We start from the raw sequence: 14,676 nt of genomic DNA on the forward strand, positions 1-14,676 counted from the left end.
CTTCCACACTCTATCTCCTGCAAGACTAACACAACAACCAGATGAGGCGAAATGAGATTTGTTGGGCTGGGTAGATGGCTCAGTCTATAAAGTACTTGCCTGTGAGCAAGAGAACCTGAGTTTGATGGCCCGAACCCACCTTAAGTAGCTGGGTGTGCTGAGATGTGCCTAAAAGTCCCAGTACCCAGAGAGCAAGATGATCAGACCCCAGGATCCACCAGCCTAAACTAACTGGTTTATTCCATACAAATAAGATGGACAGCCCCTGAAGAACAGCATGCAAGCTTGACCCCTAGCTACGCATGCTTGTACACACACACACACACACACACACACACACACACACACACACAGAGAGAGAGAGAGAGAGAGAGAGAGAAGAGAGAGAGAGAGAGAGAGAGAGAGCCTCACTAGCCCACATCAATCCCTGGGTGATTAATGCTACGCCCTTCTCAAAGGTATTTCTGCCTTGAGTTCATCACGTAGAATAGAAGGGCGAAGTGGGGCGATTCGCCTACAGTTACACCTACCGCAGGTATTTACAAAAGGGCAAAGAGAAAATACCCGTGGCTGTTTGCACACTGGCATGCATCTCAGGGAAAACAGCAGCTCTGTAATTAATGCACATTCGCACCTCCCACGCACAGCCAGCGCAGCAGGGCGTCTAGCTCCCCCAGCTGCCATCACCGTTTATCAAGGCACCACTAGAGAGAAATCCTTGATTCTTTTCTCTTTCATACCTTTTGTTCAATTAATTGCCAACCTGTGTCAGTCATAGTCATTAAGTAGCTACAACACACACGCCTCACTAGCCCACATCAATCCCTGGGTGATTAATGCTACGCCCTTCTCAAAGGTATTTCTGCCTTGAGTTCATCTCTCCACATCCTGGCAATGTTCACATCAAGAGACATAACTTCATGTGAAGAAGTCTTAAAGACGGCCCATTCCCTAGATCTTGATTGAACTAGTTTGCACTGGTAACTGGTAAATAGCCTGGAGACAGAATCTCCCAGTGTGCCTATGTCTGGCCTAGAACTTGATCTTGAACAGGCTGCCCTCAAACCTTAGAGGAGTCCTGCACCTGCCCCCACCCCCATTCTAGAATTAAAAGTTCATACCAACACCAGAAAGAGCACATTTAAAACCCTCCTGAAGGTGTTCAAAGTATAATGAGATTCAACAGCCATTGTTGCAATCTGTACTCTAGTGTGGAATCATTTATTGCAGTATATTTTATATTTTAATTTTATTTTGTATTTTTGGTTTCTCGAGACAGGGTTTCCCTGCGTAGCTCTGTCTGTCTTGAAACCTGTTTTGTAGACCAGGCCAGGCTGGCCTCGAACTCAGACATCCATGTGCCTCTGCCTCCTGAGTGCTGGGATTAAAGGCCTGCACCACAGCCCAGCTGCATTATAATCTTGTGATTTGTGAATCTACTAACGTTATTCTAGTACCCAGCTGCCATGCTTCTGCTCCTTCTGTTTTCTTGTTTTGCTTTTGAGACAGCATCTCACCCTGGAGCCCTGTCTGGGCAGAACACCGCATGTATTCTAGACTGGCGTTGGAACTCATGTCAGTCCTCCTGCCTTGACTGCCAAGTAGGGATGGTACTCCCAGTCACACTCCCTGAGCCATCTAAGAGTCTAAGCCATAGTGGAGAGGGTTCCCCTGTCATCAGATTGATGACCACCTGAATTATTATTATAGAATGTTCATCCAGTAACTGATGGAAGCAGATGCAGAGATCCACAGGCAAGCACTGGGCTGAACTCCCAGAATCCAGTTGTAGAGAGGGGAGAGCAATGATATAAGCAAAGACTATGTTGGGGACACCCGCAGAAACAGCTGACCTGAGCTAGTGGGAGTTCACTGACTCCAGACTGACAGCTGGGGAACCTGCATGGGACCGAACTAGGCCCTCTGAATGTGGGTGACATTTGTGTGGCTTGGGCCCTGCACTGTGGGGACCAGGATCTATCCCCAGTGCAGGAACTGGCTTTTTGGATCCCATTCCCTATGGAGGGAGACCTTGCTCAGCCTAGATTCAGGGGGAGGAGGGCCTTGGTCCTGCCCCGATGTGAGGTGTTTGTTGACTCCCCATTGGAGGCCTTACCCTCTCTGAGGAGCGGGTGGAGAGTAGGATGGGGTGGGGGGATCAGGAGGGAAGGGCGGGGGAACTGGGATTGGTTTGCAATATAAAAAAATTGTTTTTAAAAATAAAAAAATTTAAAATCCCTGAAACACAAAAAAAATCTAAACCCATTTTCTAACAACATTAAGTTATTTGTGATTTCCCAAATAAACACCACTGTGGCTTACCCCTACATAAGTATATTCTATTATGACCCAGGTTAAAAAAAGTCATTCCAACTTTAGCATACTTGAATTCCATTTTTCAAATGTAATGTAGCATCAAAAGTTTAAAACATTATTTGAAACCACATATTTTCTTAATTTAATTACATGGAAATGTGAATTCATATGAAAAAGTCTTCATTAACTATGGGAGTCTCTAGGTGAGAGGATTATACATTTGATTTTGTTTTTTCTTTAGACCTTTTCTATACCAACATATACCATACTTTCACACAGAAAATATTTACTATTTGACTATTTTAAACACACCGTGTATTACTACGTCTGAACTTATATGATTCCTGAACTGCTTCATTAGTTAACGGCACAGTGAGAAATACCAATACCCAGAACTGAAGTTTTACATGAACAAAACAGAAGTTTTTCACCTAGCCACTAGATGGCGATGTTTCAACGTCTATTACAAACTAATTTGTTAAGGCTAACCTTGTGATGATTGTACATCATTTATTTTACACAAATATCTTCATTTTCAGCTAATAAATTATAACGTATTATTTACATTTGGAAGATGTATAATGCACAATGGAAAATAGCTGGAATGATTAGAATTCAAATGAACCTTCTTATAAACACCTCTTTTTTTACTGACGCCATCTCAACTACTTCTATCCAATTAGACCCCGATGGGACTTAGAGAGTGGCAGAAATTCCCTTTGCCCTGGAATTCTTTGTTGCTTTTATCGTTGACTTAGGCTTTGAGCTTTCAGGCAATAGCCACAACATGGGTACTTAGTCTGACTGGGGCAATTCAAACCTTAGGTCACCGTCACCCTCCTGCTGTGCACACAGTTCCATATTGGCAGAAACCTAAGGGGTCAAGTGGGGGTCAAGTGGATGCAATGTCAGAAGATGGTAGGAATCGAGGTGGGTATCTGAGAAATGTTCTCGTGGCATTTATCTTCTGTGGCACAGTGATTCCCATTCCCGTGATTCCCAGATGTCTCTGAAATAAAGTATTCGTGGATATTGCCAGTGAATATTCCTAAACTTTCAAAGAATAATCCGTTGTTTGCAAAGTGTCTTAGTCAGGGTTTCTATCGCCGTGAAGAGACACCATGACCACATCAAGTCTTATAAAGGAAAACATTTCATTGGGGCTGGTTTACAGTTCAGAGGTTTAGTCCATTGTCACCATGGTAGGAAAGGGTCAGGAATTGGAGTGATATATTCTTCAGACTTCTTCCTGTTGTCCAGGGGCATTGACTTCTTTGGATACTCAAGAAATCAGGGATGCTGGCCCAGTCCAGGGAGAGCAGGCTGTCCAGGATATAGATTTTGAGGTTACATCTGTTAAGGTTAAGGAGTTTAGGGGGATTTTTTTTCTTAGGCGTATATTTGAAACTTCCAGGTCCATGATCTTGACAGTTGGTTGAGAGGAGTCCCAAGACTAGAGAAGGAGAAAGGAGATGGACTCTCAGTAATAAGGAGAATAGGCAGGTGGGGAAACAGGCTGTTGATTGACAGTACTTTCTGGAATCCATTTGACCCATGAGAAATGCATTTAATTCCCTGAAACTTACAAAAGCTTTTAAGTTTTCAAAAAGGTAAATGTTTTAGGTATGTTAGCATTACCACTGTTTGTAACCCTGACTAAGAAGCATGGTGGCGTGCAGGCAAGCAGGCATGGTGCAGGCCACAGGAACAGAGGAATGATACTGGGCCTGGCTTGAGCATCTGAAACCTCAAAGCCCACCTCAGTGACACGAACTTCCTCCAACAAGACCACACCTATTAATAGTGCCACTCCCTAGACGCCGACAGAATCTATGGGGGCTATTTTCACTCAAACCACCACAGAAAGACTTTTTTAATTTTTCAGTTATGAGTATGTGTTTCTGAATGAGTATACACATGAGGGTGGTTACCCACAGGGCCAGAAGAGGGCACCATATCCTGTACAGCTGGAGGTAAAGGCTACTGTGAGACACCTGACAGGGGCTGGGTATGAAACTCTGGGTCTCTGGAAGAGAAGAGAGGGCTCTTAGTTGCTGAGTCATCTCTTCAGCCAGTAGAAGAGATTTTTAAAGAATCGGTATTGCCATTTTCCACGATGTTTGCATCTAGCATATGATAAGCATTGAAGAAGTCTCCAGTGGTCTAAGCTGTTTTCAGCTCTTTCTTTCTTCTTTCTTTTCTTTTCTTCTTCTTTTTTTTTTTTTTTTCCGAGACAGGGTTTCTCTGTGGCTTTGGAGGCTGTCCTGGAACTAGCTCTTGTAGACCAGGCTGGTCTCGAGCTCACAGAGGCCCACCTGCCTCTGCCTCCGGAGTGCTGGGATTAAAGGCGTGTGTCACCAACTCCCAGCCAGAGCTGTTTTCTCTTTTTCAAGGTCTGATTGTTTGTCAGCAGTGCTCCCTGTTAGGCTCACTTTGGTTGGGTGAAACCCACCTAGTGCTACACCCTGCTTGGTAATAGACAAGACTCCGGGATGAGTCAGAGCTGGGAGATGCGGAGATGTTTTTCTGCTACGTCAACTGGCCTTTGGTTGTGAAAAAATGTGAGAGCTGGATACTACGTTCTAAGGGTGATTACTGCAAGGAAGAATATATGAGTATATCGTAATTTTTTTAAAGTTATTTATTTGTATGGTGTGTGTGGTGCGTTTTGCCTACTTGTATGTCTGTGCACCATTATATAGGTGTAGTCCCAGTGGAGGCCAGAAGAGGGCATCAGATTTCCTGGAACTGCAGTTACAAACAATTGTGAGGGCCCCCATGTAGGCTGAACCCAGGGCCTCTTCAAGAGCAAGTGCTCTCAACCACTGAGCCAGCTCTCCAGCCCCTAGAAATCTTAAAATAATTTTTCTTATCACAAAATACGTATTCTTTATGATTCTTTGGTTACCTAAAAAAAAAAACAAAGAAAAGCTGAAGTCCCTCATAATTTTCCCAATCTGATAGTTTCTTAGAAACTGCTATAAAACTAATTTTAACTATTTTTGTTTTCCCTTTCTGCTTTTGCTTGTTTATTTGTTGTCCTAGGGAATCCACCCCAAAGCCTCACACCAAAAAAATACAGCTCTGTAGATGCTGGACTACACACCCAACTCCAGTTGTAAGAGCTCGCAGGAAATCAGTGTAGCATCTCTACAATCTCATACTTTTTCCTGATGGAAATTGTATTATTTGGAATTTTGTTGTTATTGTGAATGATTTTAAAGGCAAGGAAAAATGTTTTTATCTTAAACTAAATGTCAACCTCTATCTAAGAATAAACTGCTTTTGCAAACCAAAGGTTTTTTTTTTCTTATGTTGTGTTTAGAGTTCACATTTTAAATGTTTTTATTAGCATCTATTAATTCTATGTTTAATACTGGGTTACATGACAATTTCATAGTAAGCATACAGTATTTCAATAATATCCCCTCTCCTTGTATCTTCTCTAAGTGTTTAATCATCTTCCCAAAGTGTCTTATTTCTACTTCCACAATATTTTAAATTTTATCCATTCATTTTTTTCTGTGTGTGTACATGCATGTATGCGTGTGCATATATGTGGAGGCCAGAAGAAGGGCTTGGTGTCCTCCTCTGTCACTCTGTCTACTCCTTTGAGGCTGTCTTTTCCTTGAGCCTGGATGAACTAGGTGGGAAGCCATCAACCTTCAGAGACCCTACTGTCCTCTGTCTCTCTTGTCCTCTGTCCACAACCCCAGAGCTGTGTGGCAGATGTTTGTGAGGGTGCCCTACTTTTTATGTGGGTCCTGGCTTCTGAACATAGGTCCTCATGATTGTTGAGCAAATGTTCTTAACCACTGGGCCATCTTTCCTACGTGTGCCTTTTATAGTCATCATGCCGTGTGTGTGTGAGTGTGTGTGTGTGTGTGTGTGTGTGTGTGTGTGTGTGTGTGTGTGTTTCTCCCAATGAGAGTCATTAGAGTTGTGTCTTAGTTTGCTTTTTACTGCTGTGATAAAGCACCATAACCACAAGCAACTTGAAGAGGAAGGAGTTTTACACATTGCGATCGCTAACTGGGGGGAAGCCAAGGCACAAACTCAAGACGGGAAGCTGGTGGCAGGGACTGAAGCAGGGGCCTTAGAGAAATGGATGCTGCTGTGGGCTTGCTCTTCATGCCTTGCTCGGTTCGCTTTCTTATGCAGCCCAAGAACACCTGCCCAGGGACTGGACCAAGATGGGCTGGGTCCTTTCCAAATCATTAATCAAGAAAGTAGCCTACGGGCCAGTCTAATGGGGCATTTTCTCAACTGAGCTTCCCTCTTTCCAGATGACGGTAGCCCATGTCAAGCTGACAAAAATCAACCTGCACTAGATGCTTACATGGACTTGGATGGGCTGGGCTAACTGAGCATGCGCACCTTACCCAAGGGTGGGTTTACAGAGCATGCGCACCTTACCCGAGGGTGGCCTTACAGAACATGCGCGCCTTACCTGAGGTTGCACTACTGAAGAAAATCTCTTAGGGTTCACATTCTAACAATTCTTGTTAATAGAGCTACGTATGGGCTCAGAGGCACTCATAGGTAGCTACTCAGAAGCACATCTTTGGTAGGAAAACTGAAACTCCTGATGCTGTTCTTGCTCACCCACAATTTTCCTGCCTCCACACGCTCGTCATCTTTGTTCACGCAGTCCTCCTCCAGGCAGCCCTCGGGGCTTCCGCATGCAGCATCACTCTATGAGGCTGGATGTCAGTAAGAGAACCAGAAGACAAAATTTTACGTCAAGCTGACAAATACGGCTTCAATGCTCATGGGATTAAGTGACCACCTCAGTCCATGAATGCAATTCAGAGCATAACTAACTTTAAAATAAGATGAGATGTCCGTATGCAAGATGAATGTTGTTTGCATTTTAGTCACATGATTTGTTCGTCTATTCAAACAAACAAACCTGAAAATGACACCATCTGTGCCTTTACTGGCTACATGGTATAAAAATAGCATGAGTTTAAAAATAACAGGAGAGACTATAAATTTCTTTTTCAACCATTTCAGTTCATTTTTCAGTAAGACGGTGGAGCCTGGGCTGGATGAGAAGAGCAAGCCTTGTCTTGGACTTGGGTGAAGGATTCAGAGAAATGCACACGTAACACCGTGTTGATAAGTCTACTTTTTGAGTGCTGCTGCATAAGGGGGCAGTGTCTTGGAGACCAGGGAGAGTGAACAAAACATAGACAGTGCTTTCGTGGCTCTTACATGTCAAGAGGGCCGGGGGTAGAGAGTGGGGGAAATCTGTAATTAAATAGTATGCATGCTCTGACATATGGTTGTGAGAGCTATGGAGAGAAAGAATGGCTGCAGGACCTCCTACTGATGTATTCACAGTCCAGTGGCAGCCTGCAGGGAATACAAGAGTAAGGGAATACAAGAGTAGGCCGTGTGGATACTGCACAGGGAACGTTCCAGTGGAAGACAATGGTGTGATGTCCACCAAGGCTTCCTGAAGTGATCACAGTGGACACTGCTAGGAAAGCTGGCCGGATGCAGGTCTGTATGCCCTTTAAAGGGGCATGTGCTCTTACTGGCAATGAGAGGAGAGGCCAATTAGAGGCTGTGGACTGAGGAACGGGATAAATTGAATACATGGCCATGGGAGGATGTTTGTAACCCACAGGAGAGGGTAGGAAATTGGGTCAATACGGAAGGCCTCAGCAAGAGAGATGGTGAGAGGAGGTCGCATCCCACATTCACCATCAAAGACAAGTTAGTGGACGGGAGAGGAGGGGAGGGAGAGGGACCTGGAACTGACATGTGAAGCAGGCTTGTTTCTAATTTAAATAAAAATAAATTAGAAAGAAAGAAAAGTTGGTAGTTGGGTGTCATTATGAGAATCAAGAGTCAAGAATTCTATTTTGTATTTAGGTGTGTGTGTGTGTGTGTGTGTGTGTGTGTGTGTCTCCTGTATGCTATCTTAGTTTGATTTTTATTGTTGTAGACCATGACCAGAAGCAACTTGGGGAAGGAAATCATCTATTTGCCCTTGCAATTTACAATCCAAAAATGAAGGGAAGTCAGGGAAGGGACTCAAGGCAGGAACCTGGAGGCAGGAGCTGAAGCAGAGGTCAAGCAGGAATGCTACTTATAAGTTTGCTACTCCTGGCTTAATCAGTTTGCTTTCTATATGTCCCAGGACCACTGCCCAGAGATGGAACCTCTGCCAGGTGGTGGTAACACGCACCTTTAATGCCAGCACTTGGGAGACAGGTGGATCTCAGTGAGTTTGAGGCTGGCCTTCTCTACAAAGTGAGTTGCAGACAGCCAGGACTGTCTTGAAAATGACAAAGGAAAGAAGGAAGGAAGAAAGGAAGGAAGGAAAGAAGGAAGGAAGGAAGGAAGGAAGGAAAGAAGGAAGGAAGGAAGGAAATGAACATGCTCCACGGGCCTGTCTACAGGCCAAACTGACAAGATCATTTTCTTAGCTGAGGTTCCCTCTTCTCCAATGACTCAAGATTGTGTCAAGGCGATAGGCTTGGGTCTGAGCGAGGTAACCCAATCACAAAAAGACAAACATGGTATGTACTCACTCATATGCGGATTTTAGACATAGAGTAAGGATTACCAGCCTACAATCCACACTGCCAATGAAGCTAATAAACATGGAGGTCCCTAAGAGAGACATACATGGTCCCCTGGAGAAGGGAAGAGGCTCAAGATCTGCTGAGCAAATTGGGAGCATGGGAAGAGGGGGGAGGGAGCTAGGAGAATGAGAAGGGGAGAAGAAGAGGGATGCCGAGGACATGAGGGAGCAGAAAATATGAGTCAGGGGAAGAATACACGATAACAAGAATGGAGATATCATAATAGAGGGAGACACTTTTGGTTTACAGAGAAATCAGGCACTAGGGAAATGTCTGGAGATCTACAAAGATGACACCAGCTAACTATCTCAGCAACGGAGGAGAGGCTACCTCAAATGCCCTCCCCTGATTATGAGATTGATGACTGACTTATATGCCCTCATCCAGCAGCTGGTGGAAGTAGAAGCAGACACCCATAACTAATCACTGATCTGAACTGGAACCCAGATGCAGATAGCTGGAATACCAGCATGGGACTGATCCAGACCCAAGGAACATGGGTTTCTGTGAGGAAACCTCAGAAATCTATGGGACCTCCTGTAGAAGCCCAGTATTTATCCCTAGCATAGGTGTGGACTTTGGGAGCCCAGTCCATATTGAGGAACACCCCCTGAGCCAAGACACACGGGCATGGGCCTAGGCCCTACCCAAAGGAAACGTAAGACTCTGATGACCCCCTATGGAAGGCCTCACCATCCAGGGGGAGCAGAGAAGATATGTGACAGATAAGGTTTTAGTGGGGGGGGGGCTCGGGTAGGGGAGGACGGGAGGGAGAAGGGAAATGGGATTGTCATGTAAAACAATCCTGTTGCTAATTCAAATAAAAAAAGTTGGAAAAAAAAAAGATTGTGTCAAGATAACTAGCCAGAGCATACGTGCATACATTTGTGTGTGTGCATGTTTATGTGTGTATCCACGTGGACATATGTGCATGTGAAGACCAAAGGTCAGTGTTAGGTGTTGCTCTCGGTACTTTCCACTGTTCATATGCATGCAACACAAGCAAGTGCACGTGCGCGCACACACACACACACAAAGACACACACACATACACACACAGACACACACACACAGACAGACACACACACAGACAGACACACACACAGACACACACAGACAGACACACACACAGACACACACACACAGACACACACACAGACACACACACAGACACACACACACATACACAGACACACACACACACAGACACACACACACAGACACACACAGACACACACACACAGACACACACAGACACACACAGACACACACAGATACACACAGACAGACACACACACACACACAGACACACACAGACAGACACACACACACAGACACACACACAGACACACACACACATACACAGACACACACACATACACAGACACATACACACACAGACATACATACACAGACACACACACACAGACACACACATAGACACACACACACATACACAGACACACACAGACACACACAGACACACACAGACACACACACAGACACACACACACAGACACAGACACACACACACACACATACACAGACACACACACACACATGCAAATATATATATGTATACATATATATATCTAAATTTGAAATTGTCAAATAACAAACTTCATAAGTTGTGTGTGTGTGTGTGTGTGTGTGTGTGTGTGTGTGTGTGTGTGTTCTGATTGCTTTCACTGTCTGCCCTTTATTTTCTTCCTCCCATCCCTATCAACCCTGGCTCCTCCCTACCAGCCCCTCTCTCAGATTCATGACTTTGGGTTGGTTCTGTAATTCACTGAGTTTAACATCAGCTTGGGACCATCCATTGGAGCCTGGTGGGCTCACCTGGGGGTACACAGCTGAAGATAAAGACTGCCTCTCTCTCAGAATAATCTCTCCATAGCCAAGAGCTAAGCAGTGAGGGGGAGGGCACCCTGAGCCCCTCCCCAGTCTGAGCTTGATTGTTGATGAACCAAATAGAGGCAAGCTCAACTCTGTAAGTTCTGCTCACAATGGCTCTGTCCTGCTCAGGAGATGGTATTTCATGGCCTTTCTCCCTATCTTTTGGCTCTTATACTCCTTCGCTTCTTGCACAGTTCGACCTGGGCTTTAATGGATGCAGCAAATGTATTAGCTGTGGCTGAGCACTTGATCATCACCCATTCTCAGCTCCTTGAGTCTCCGCCTTCACCATTTTTCACTGGAAGGAGAAACTTTCCTTTTGAAACTCAGAATAGCATTTGTATATGGTTAGAAATACAAATATGTAAAAGGCAGTTTGATGCTATGTCAATTTGGCTAAACAACAGAAATAATTTCCCTGAGAGCCTATTACCTCCCCAGACACAGGTTTTTGACAAGGCATGGATTCTCTCATGCAGAGTGGTCCTCAAATTCTGCCAGAGAGTCATTGGTTACCCCATAGCCGTTAATCCACAATGGTGCAAGTGTGAACATCTTTCCTGTCAGATAGGTCTTACAGTTCAAGGGGATTGGAATTGGGTAAGACCGCTGCTGCCATTTCTCCTGACAGCAGCCTGAAGAGCATCTTCTGGCATTATGAAAACTAGCTGTAATGAGCTTTCTTTTGGACCACTGACCATCTCCCAAATCACAACACAGAGATTTATTATTAGTTATGAATGCTCGACCTTATCTTATGCTTGTCCCACTAGCTCTTATAACTTAACCTGTTTCTCTTCATCTACTGAGATTATAGACACGGGCCATCCCCAGGGTTTTACATAGGTGCCGGGATTTGAACTCAGGTCCTCAAGCTTACATAGCAGGCACTTTACCAACTGAACTACCTTCCAAGCCCTCAAGATTTTTTTTAAATGAGAAACCATGCCATGCACCATGTAATTTCTTTAACACCAAGGCTATAGATTTATGATGAAATGGATTTACTTCCTGTTCATGCCTTGACATGTAGCACATCAGGCCATCAGTGTGGCCTTCTGTAATCTTCAAACTGAAAAGAGAGCAAGACACTCTTGTGTGAAGATAGTCAGGCTGTTTCCACCAAAGGCCAGACTAGCATTTGGGATCAATTCAAGGCATCAGATCATTCGCCAGACAGTGGTATGTTTTTGGCAATAAGGCAAATGGACGGTCATCTCTGTAATTTAAATGCCTGTGCTGTTCACTGGTACAGGGTCTTGGCTGTTCCCCAGTGAGCCACAAAGAACCAGTGTGTCTGGGTCATTTGATACTCTCTTCCAGGTAGATGCCTCACTAGCTCTGTTTCAGTTAGGACTCCAGTGGCTACTTAAGACTAGAAGTCTGTAACCAGACTCATCCATAGACATGATCGGCTGAGATAGTGAAGGCCAAGTAAGTGAAGAGGAATTGACACTCATGCACAGTGGTCCCTGTCTATCATTGACCTAAATTCCCAAAACCCTCATTTTACCAGTTCCACAAGGAACCTTGGGACATAACCCTTTTATTGATACTATCATAGCTGGGTCCTAGGAGGTGTAGGGACCCATTTAAGAAACCCTCCCTGAGAATTTAGGTGTGGGAGCACTTAATAATTAAAAGAGAGGTGCTTAGTGTTGAGTCCGTACCAAATAGGATGGATGTTTTCGATTGGGGTGAAAACGTTTAGGGAAATCTCTTCACTGAGGAGGTGACAGCTGAGGGTGGCAATGTTAACAAGGACAATACGCAACAAGTCACTTTGGTGCCAGTAGGATAAAAGGAAATTTGTTCATGCACATGCGCCAATTTAGAATAAACAGTGAGCTCGTATTTGAATGAAGTTCATCTGAATGGGAAAGTCTTATGGAGACATCACACATTGAAAAATCATTGATTTATTGGCCAAGTTTTTCTCTGACTTATGTTTTTGTGTGTGTATGTGTGTGTGTGTGTGTATCATGTGTGTGTGTGTGCTGTGTATCATGTGTGTGTGTGTGCTGTGTATCATGTGTGTGTGTGTGTGTGTGCTGTGTATCAAACGACTCTCAACATGTAATTGTAGCTCATCACACGTCATTCCAAAAATATATGCAGATAATAAAAACATTTATAGCTATGAAGGACTCAGAGCCTCACAGGCTGTTAGCCAATGTATGTTGTAAATATGTTGGCTTACTACTCAAAGGAGTTGTTTTTTTTTTTTTCTCATTTGAAATTTATCTCCAGAGAGAGTGCCAGGGTAGGCTCCAAAGCTACACAAAGAAACTCTGTCTCAAAAAACCAAAAAAAAAAAAAAAAAAAAAAAAAAGAAAGAAAGAAAGAAAGAAATTTATCTCATGAAGTAAAAATGTAGGGGTAGAGGCCAGACTGTAGAGACCATCAAGCTAAGAACAGCAAATCTGTCCACAGAGTTGACTAAATGTCCACCACCACTGAACAACCAACGTGGGAGTTTTAGACCAGCGAGTGTTTCTTTGGGACTTTCCAAAATATAAATTATATTTGGAATAAAATACCGATTTAATATTTTTCCTTTCATTTAGTGTTTTATGAAACAGTGAAATTTTGCAACCCTGAAATGTGAGAGTCCCCCACACCGATTTGCCATCCCACGAGAACCACACTGCAACCACACTGGCTTCGGAGTGAGACAGCATCTGTCCTTGAACAGAGTGATTTTCGGGGCACTGGTTTGCTACACTTGAGGTCAAGAATAATTCTTCTCACTTTTTAAAAAAAACTAATATTTTAAGAGAAATAAATGGACAAGCATAGTTCATGCTCCAGGAAAGTATGTGTCCACTTCTAAAATTAGGCCACCTTAGCAGAAGAAAGATAAACTGAATTTGCTAATCTGTTTGAACCATCACACTGCTCGAACTATTTATTCTTAGAAGACATTCTGGGAAGTTTTTATGTGCACACTCTATTTCCTTCTTCAAAAGCTGGAGCAAAATGGCACACTGACTGGCAGGGTCAGGGATTTGACTGCCAGTGAAAACTTCCACTAGATGCTGCTGTGGGAGTACACAGTCATGCGCGCACCACACACACACACACACACACACACACACACACACACGTGCGTGTGCACACACACATATACACACATATATACATACATATATACACACACACATACACACACACACATGCGCACACACACACATATACACACACATACACACACATATACACATACACATATACACATACACATATACACACACACATTCACACACACACACACACACACACGTACACATACACACACATATACACACACACACACACACACACACACACACACACACACACACACACACGTGCGCACACACACCACATTTGCTGTTAGAATGTACAAAATGAGATCATTTTCTTCTACTACTGTTACGCACCCAGGGAGAGAGAGGCGGACAGTTGCTGTTTGGAGCTGAAGAGGCATATGGGCTGTCTTGGATTATTCGGATGATCCAGAATTAACCCACAGATGAGGACTTGGTGCTATAGGACTCCAAGCAGATTGTGAGTTTGAAAGGCATTCAGGAAGAAAGCACTTGTCTATTCTTTATCTGCCATCCGGTCTTCCATAATCTCACCACCACCCAGAAGATAAAGCTTGTGTCCCTTTCCTCTGGAACCCAGACAAGCCCTTCTCACTGCTTTGAATTAGATAAAGCAACACGGTTATCTGTTTGGTGTTTGGGATGTTCCTCACTAGAACAGAGGCTGTGATAAGGAGATGGCCAAGAGGGCCACAGAGGGACCTTGTAAAGGTCACAACTTGGCTCACAGTTGACAGGAAGCAGCTATCTGCCAGGAACACATAGAGACCATACTG

Source organism: Cricetulus griseus, chromosome 8 (assembly GCF_003668045.3).
Source record: "Cricetulus griseus strain 17A/GY chromosome 8, alternate assembly CriGri-PICRH-1.0, whole genome shotgun sequence".
Lineage (NCBI taxonomy): Eukaryota > Metazoa > Chordata > Mammalia > Rodentia > Cricetidae > Cricetulus > Cricetulus griseus.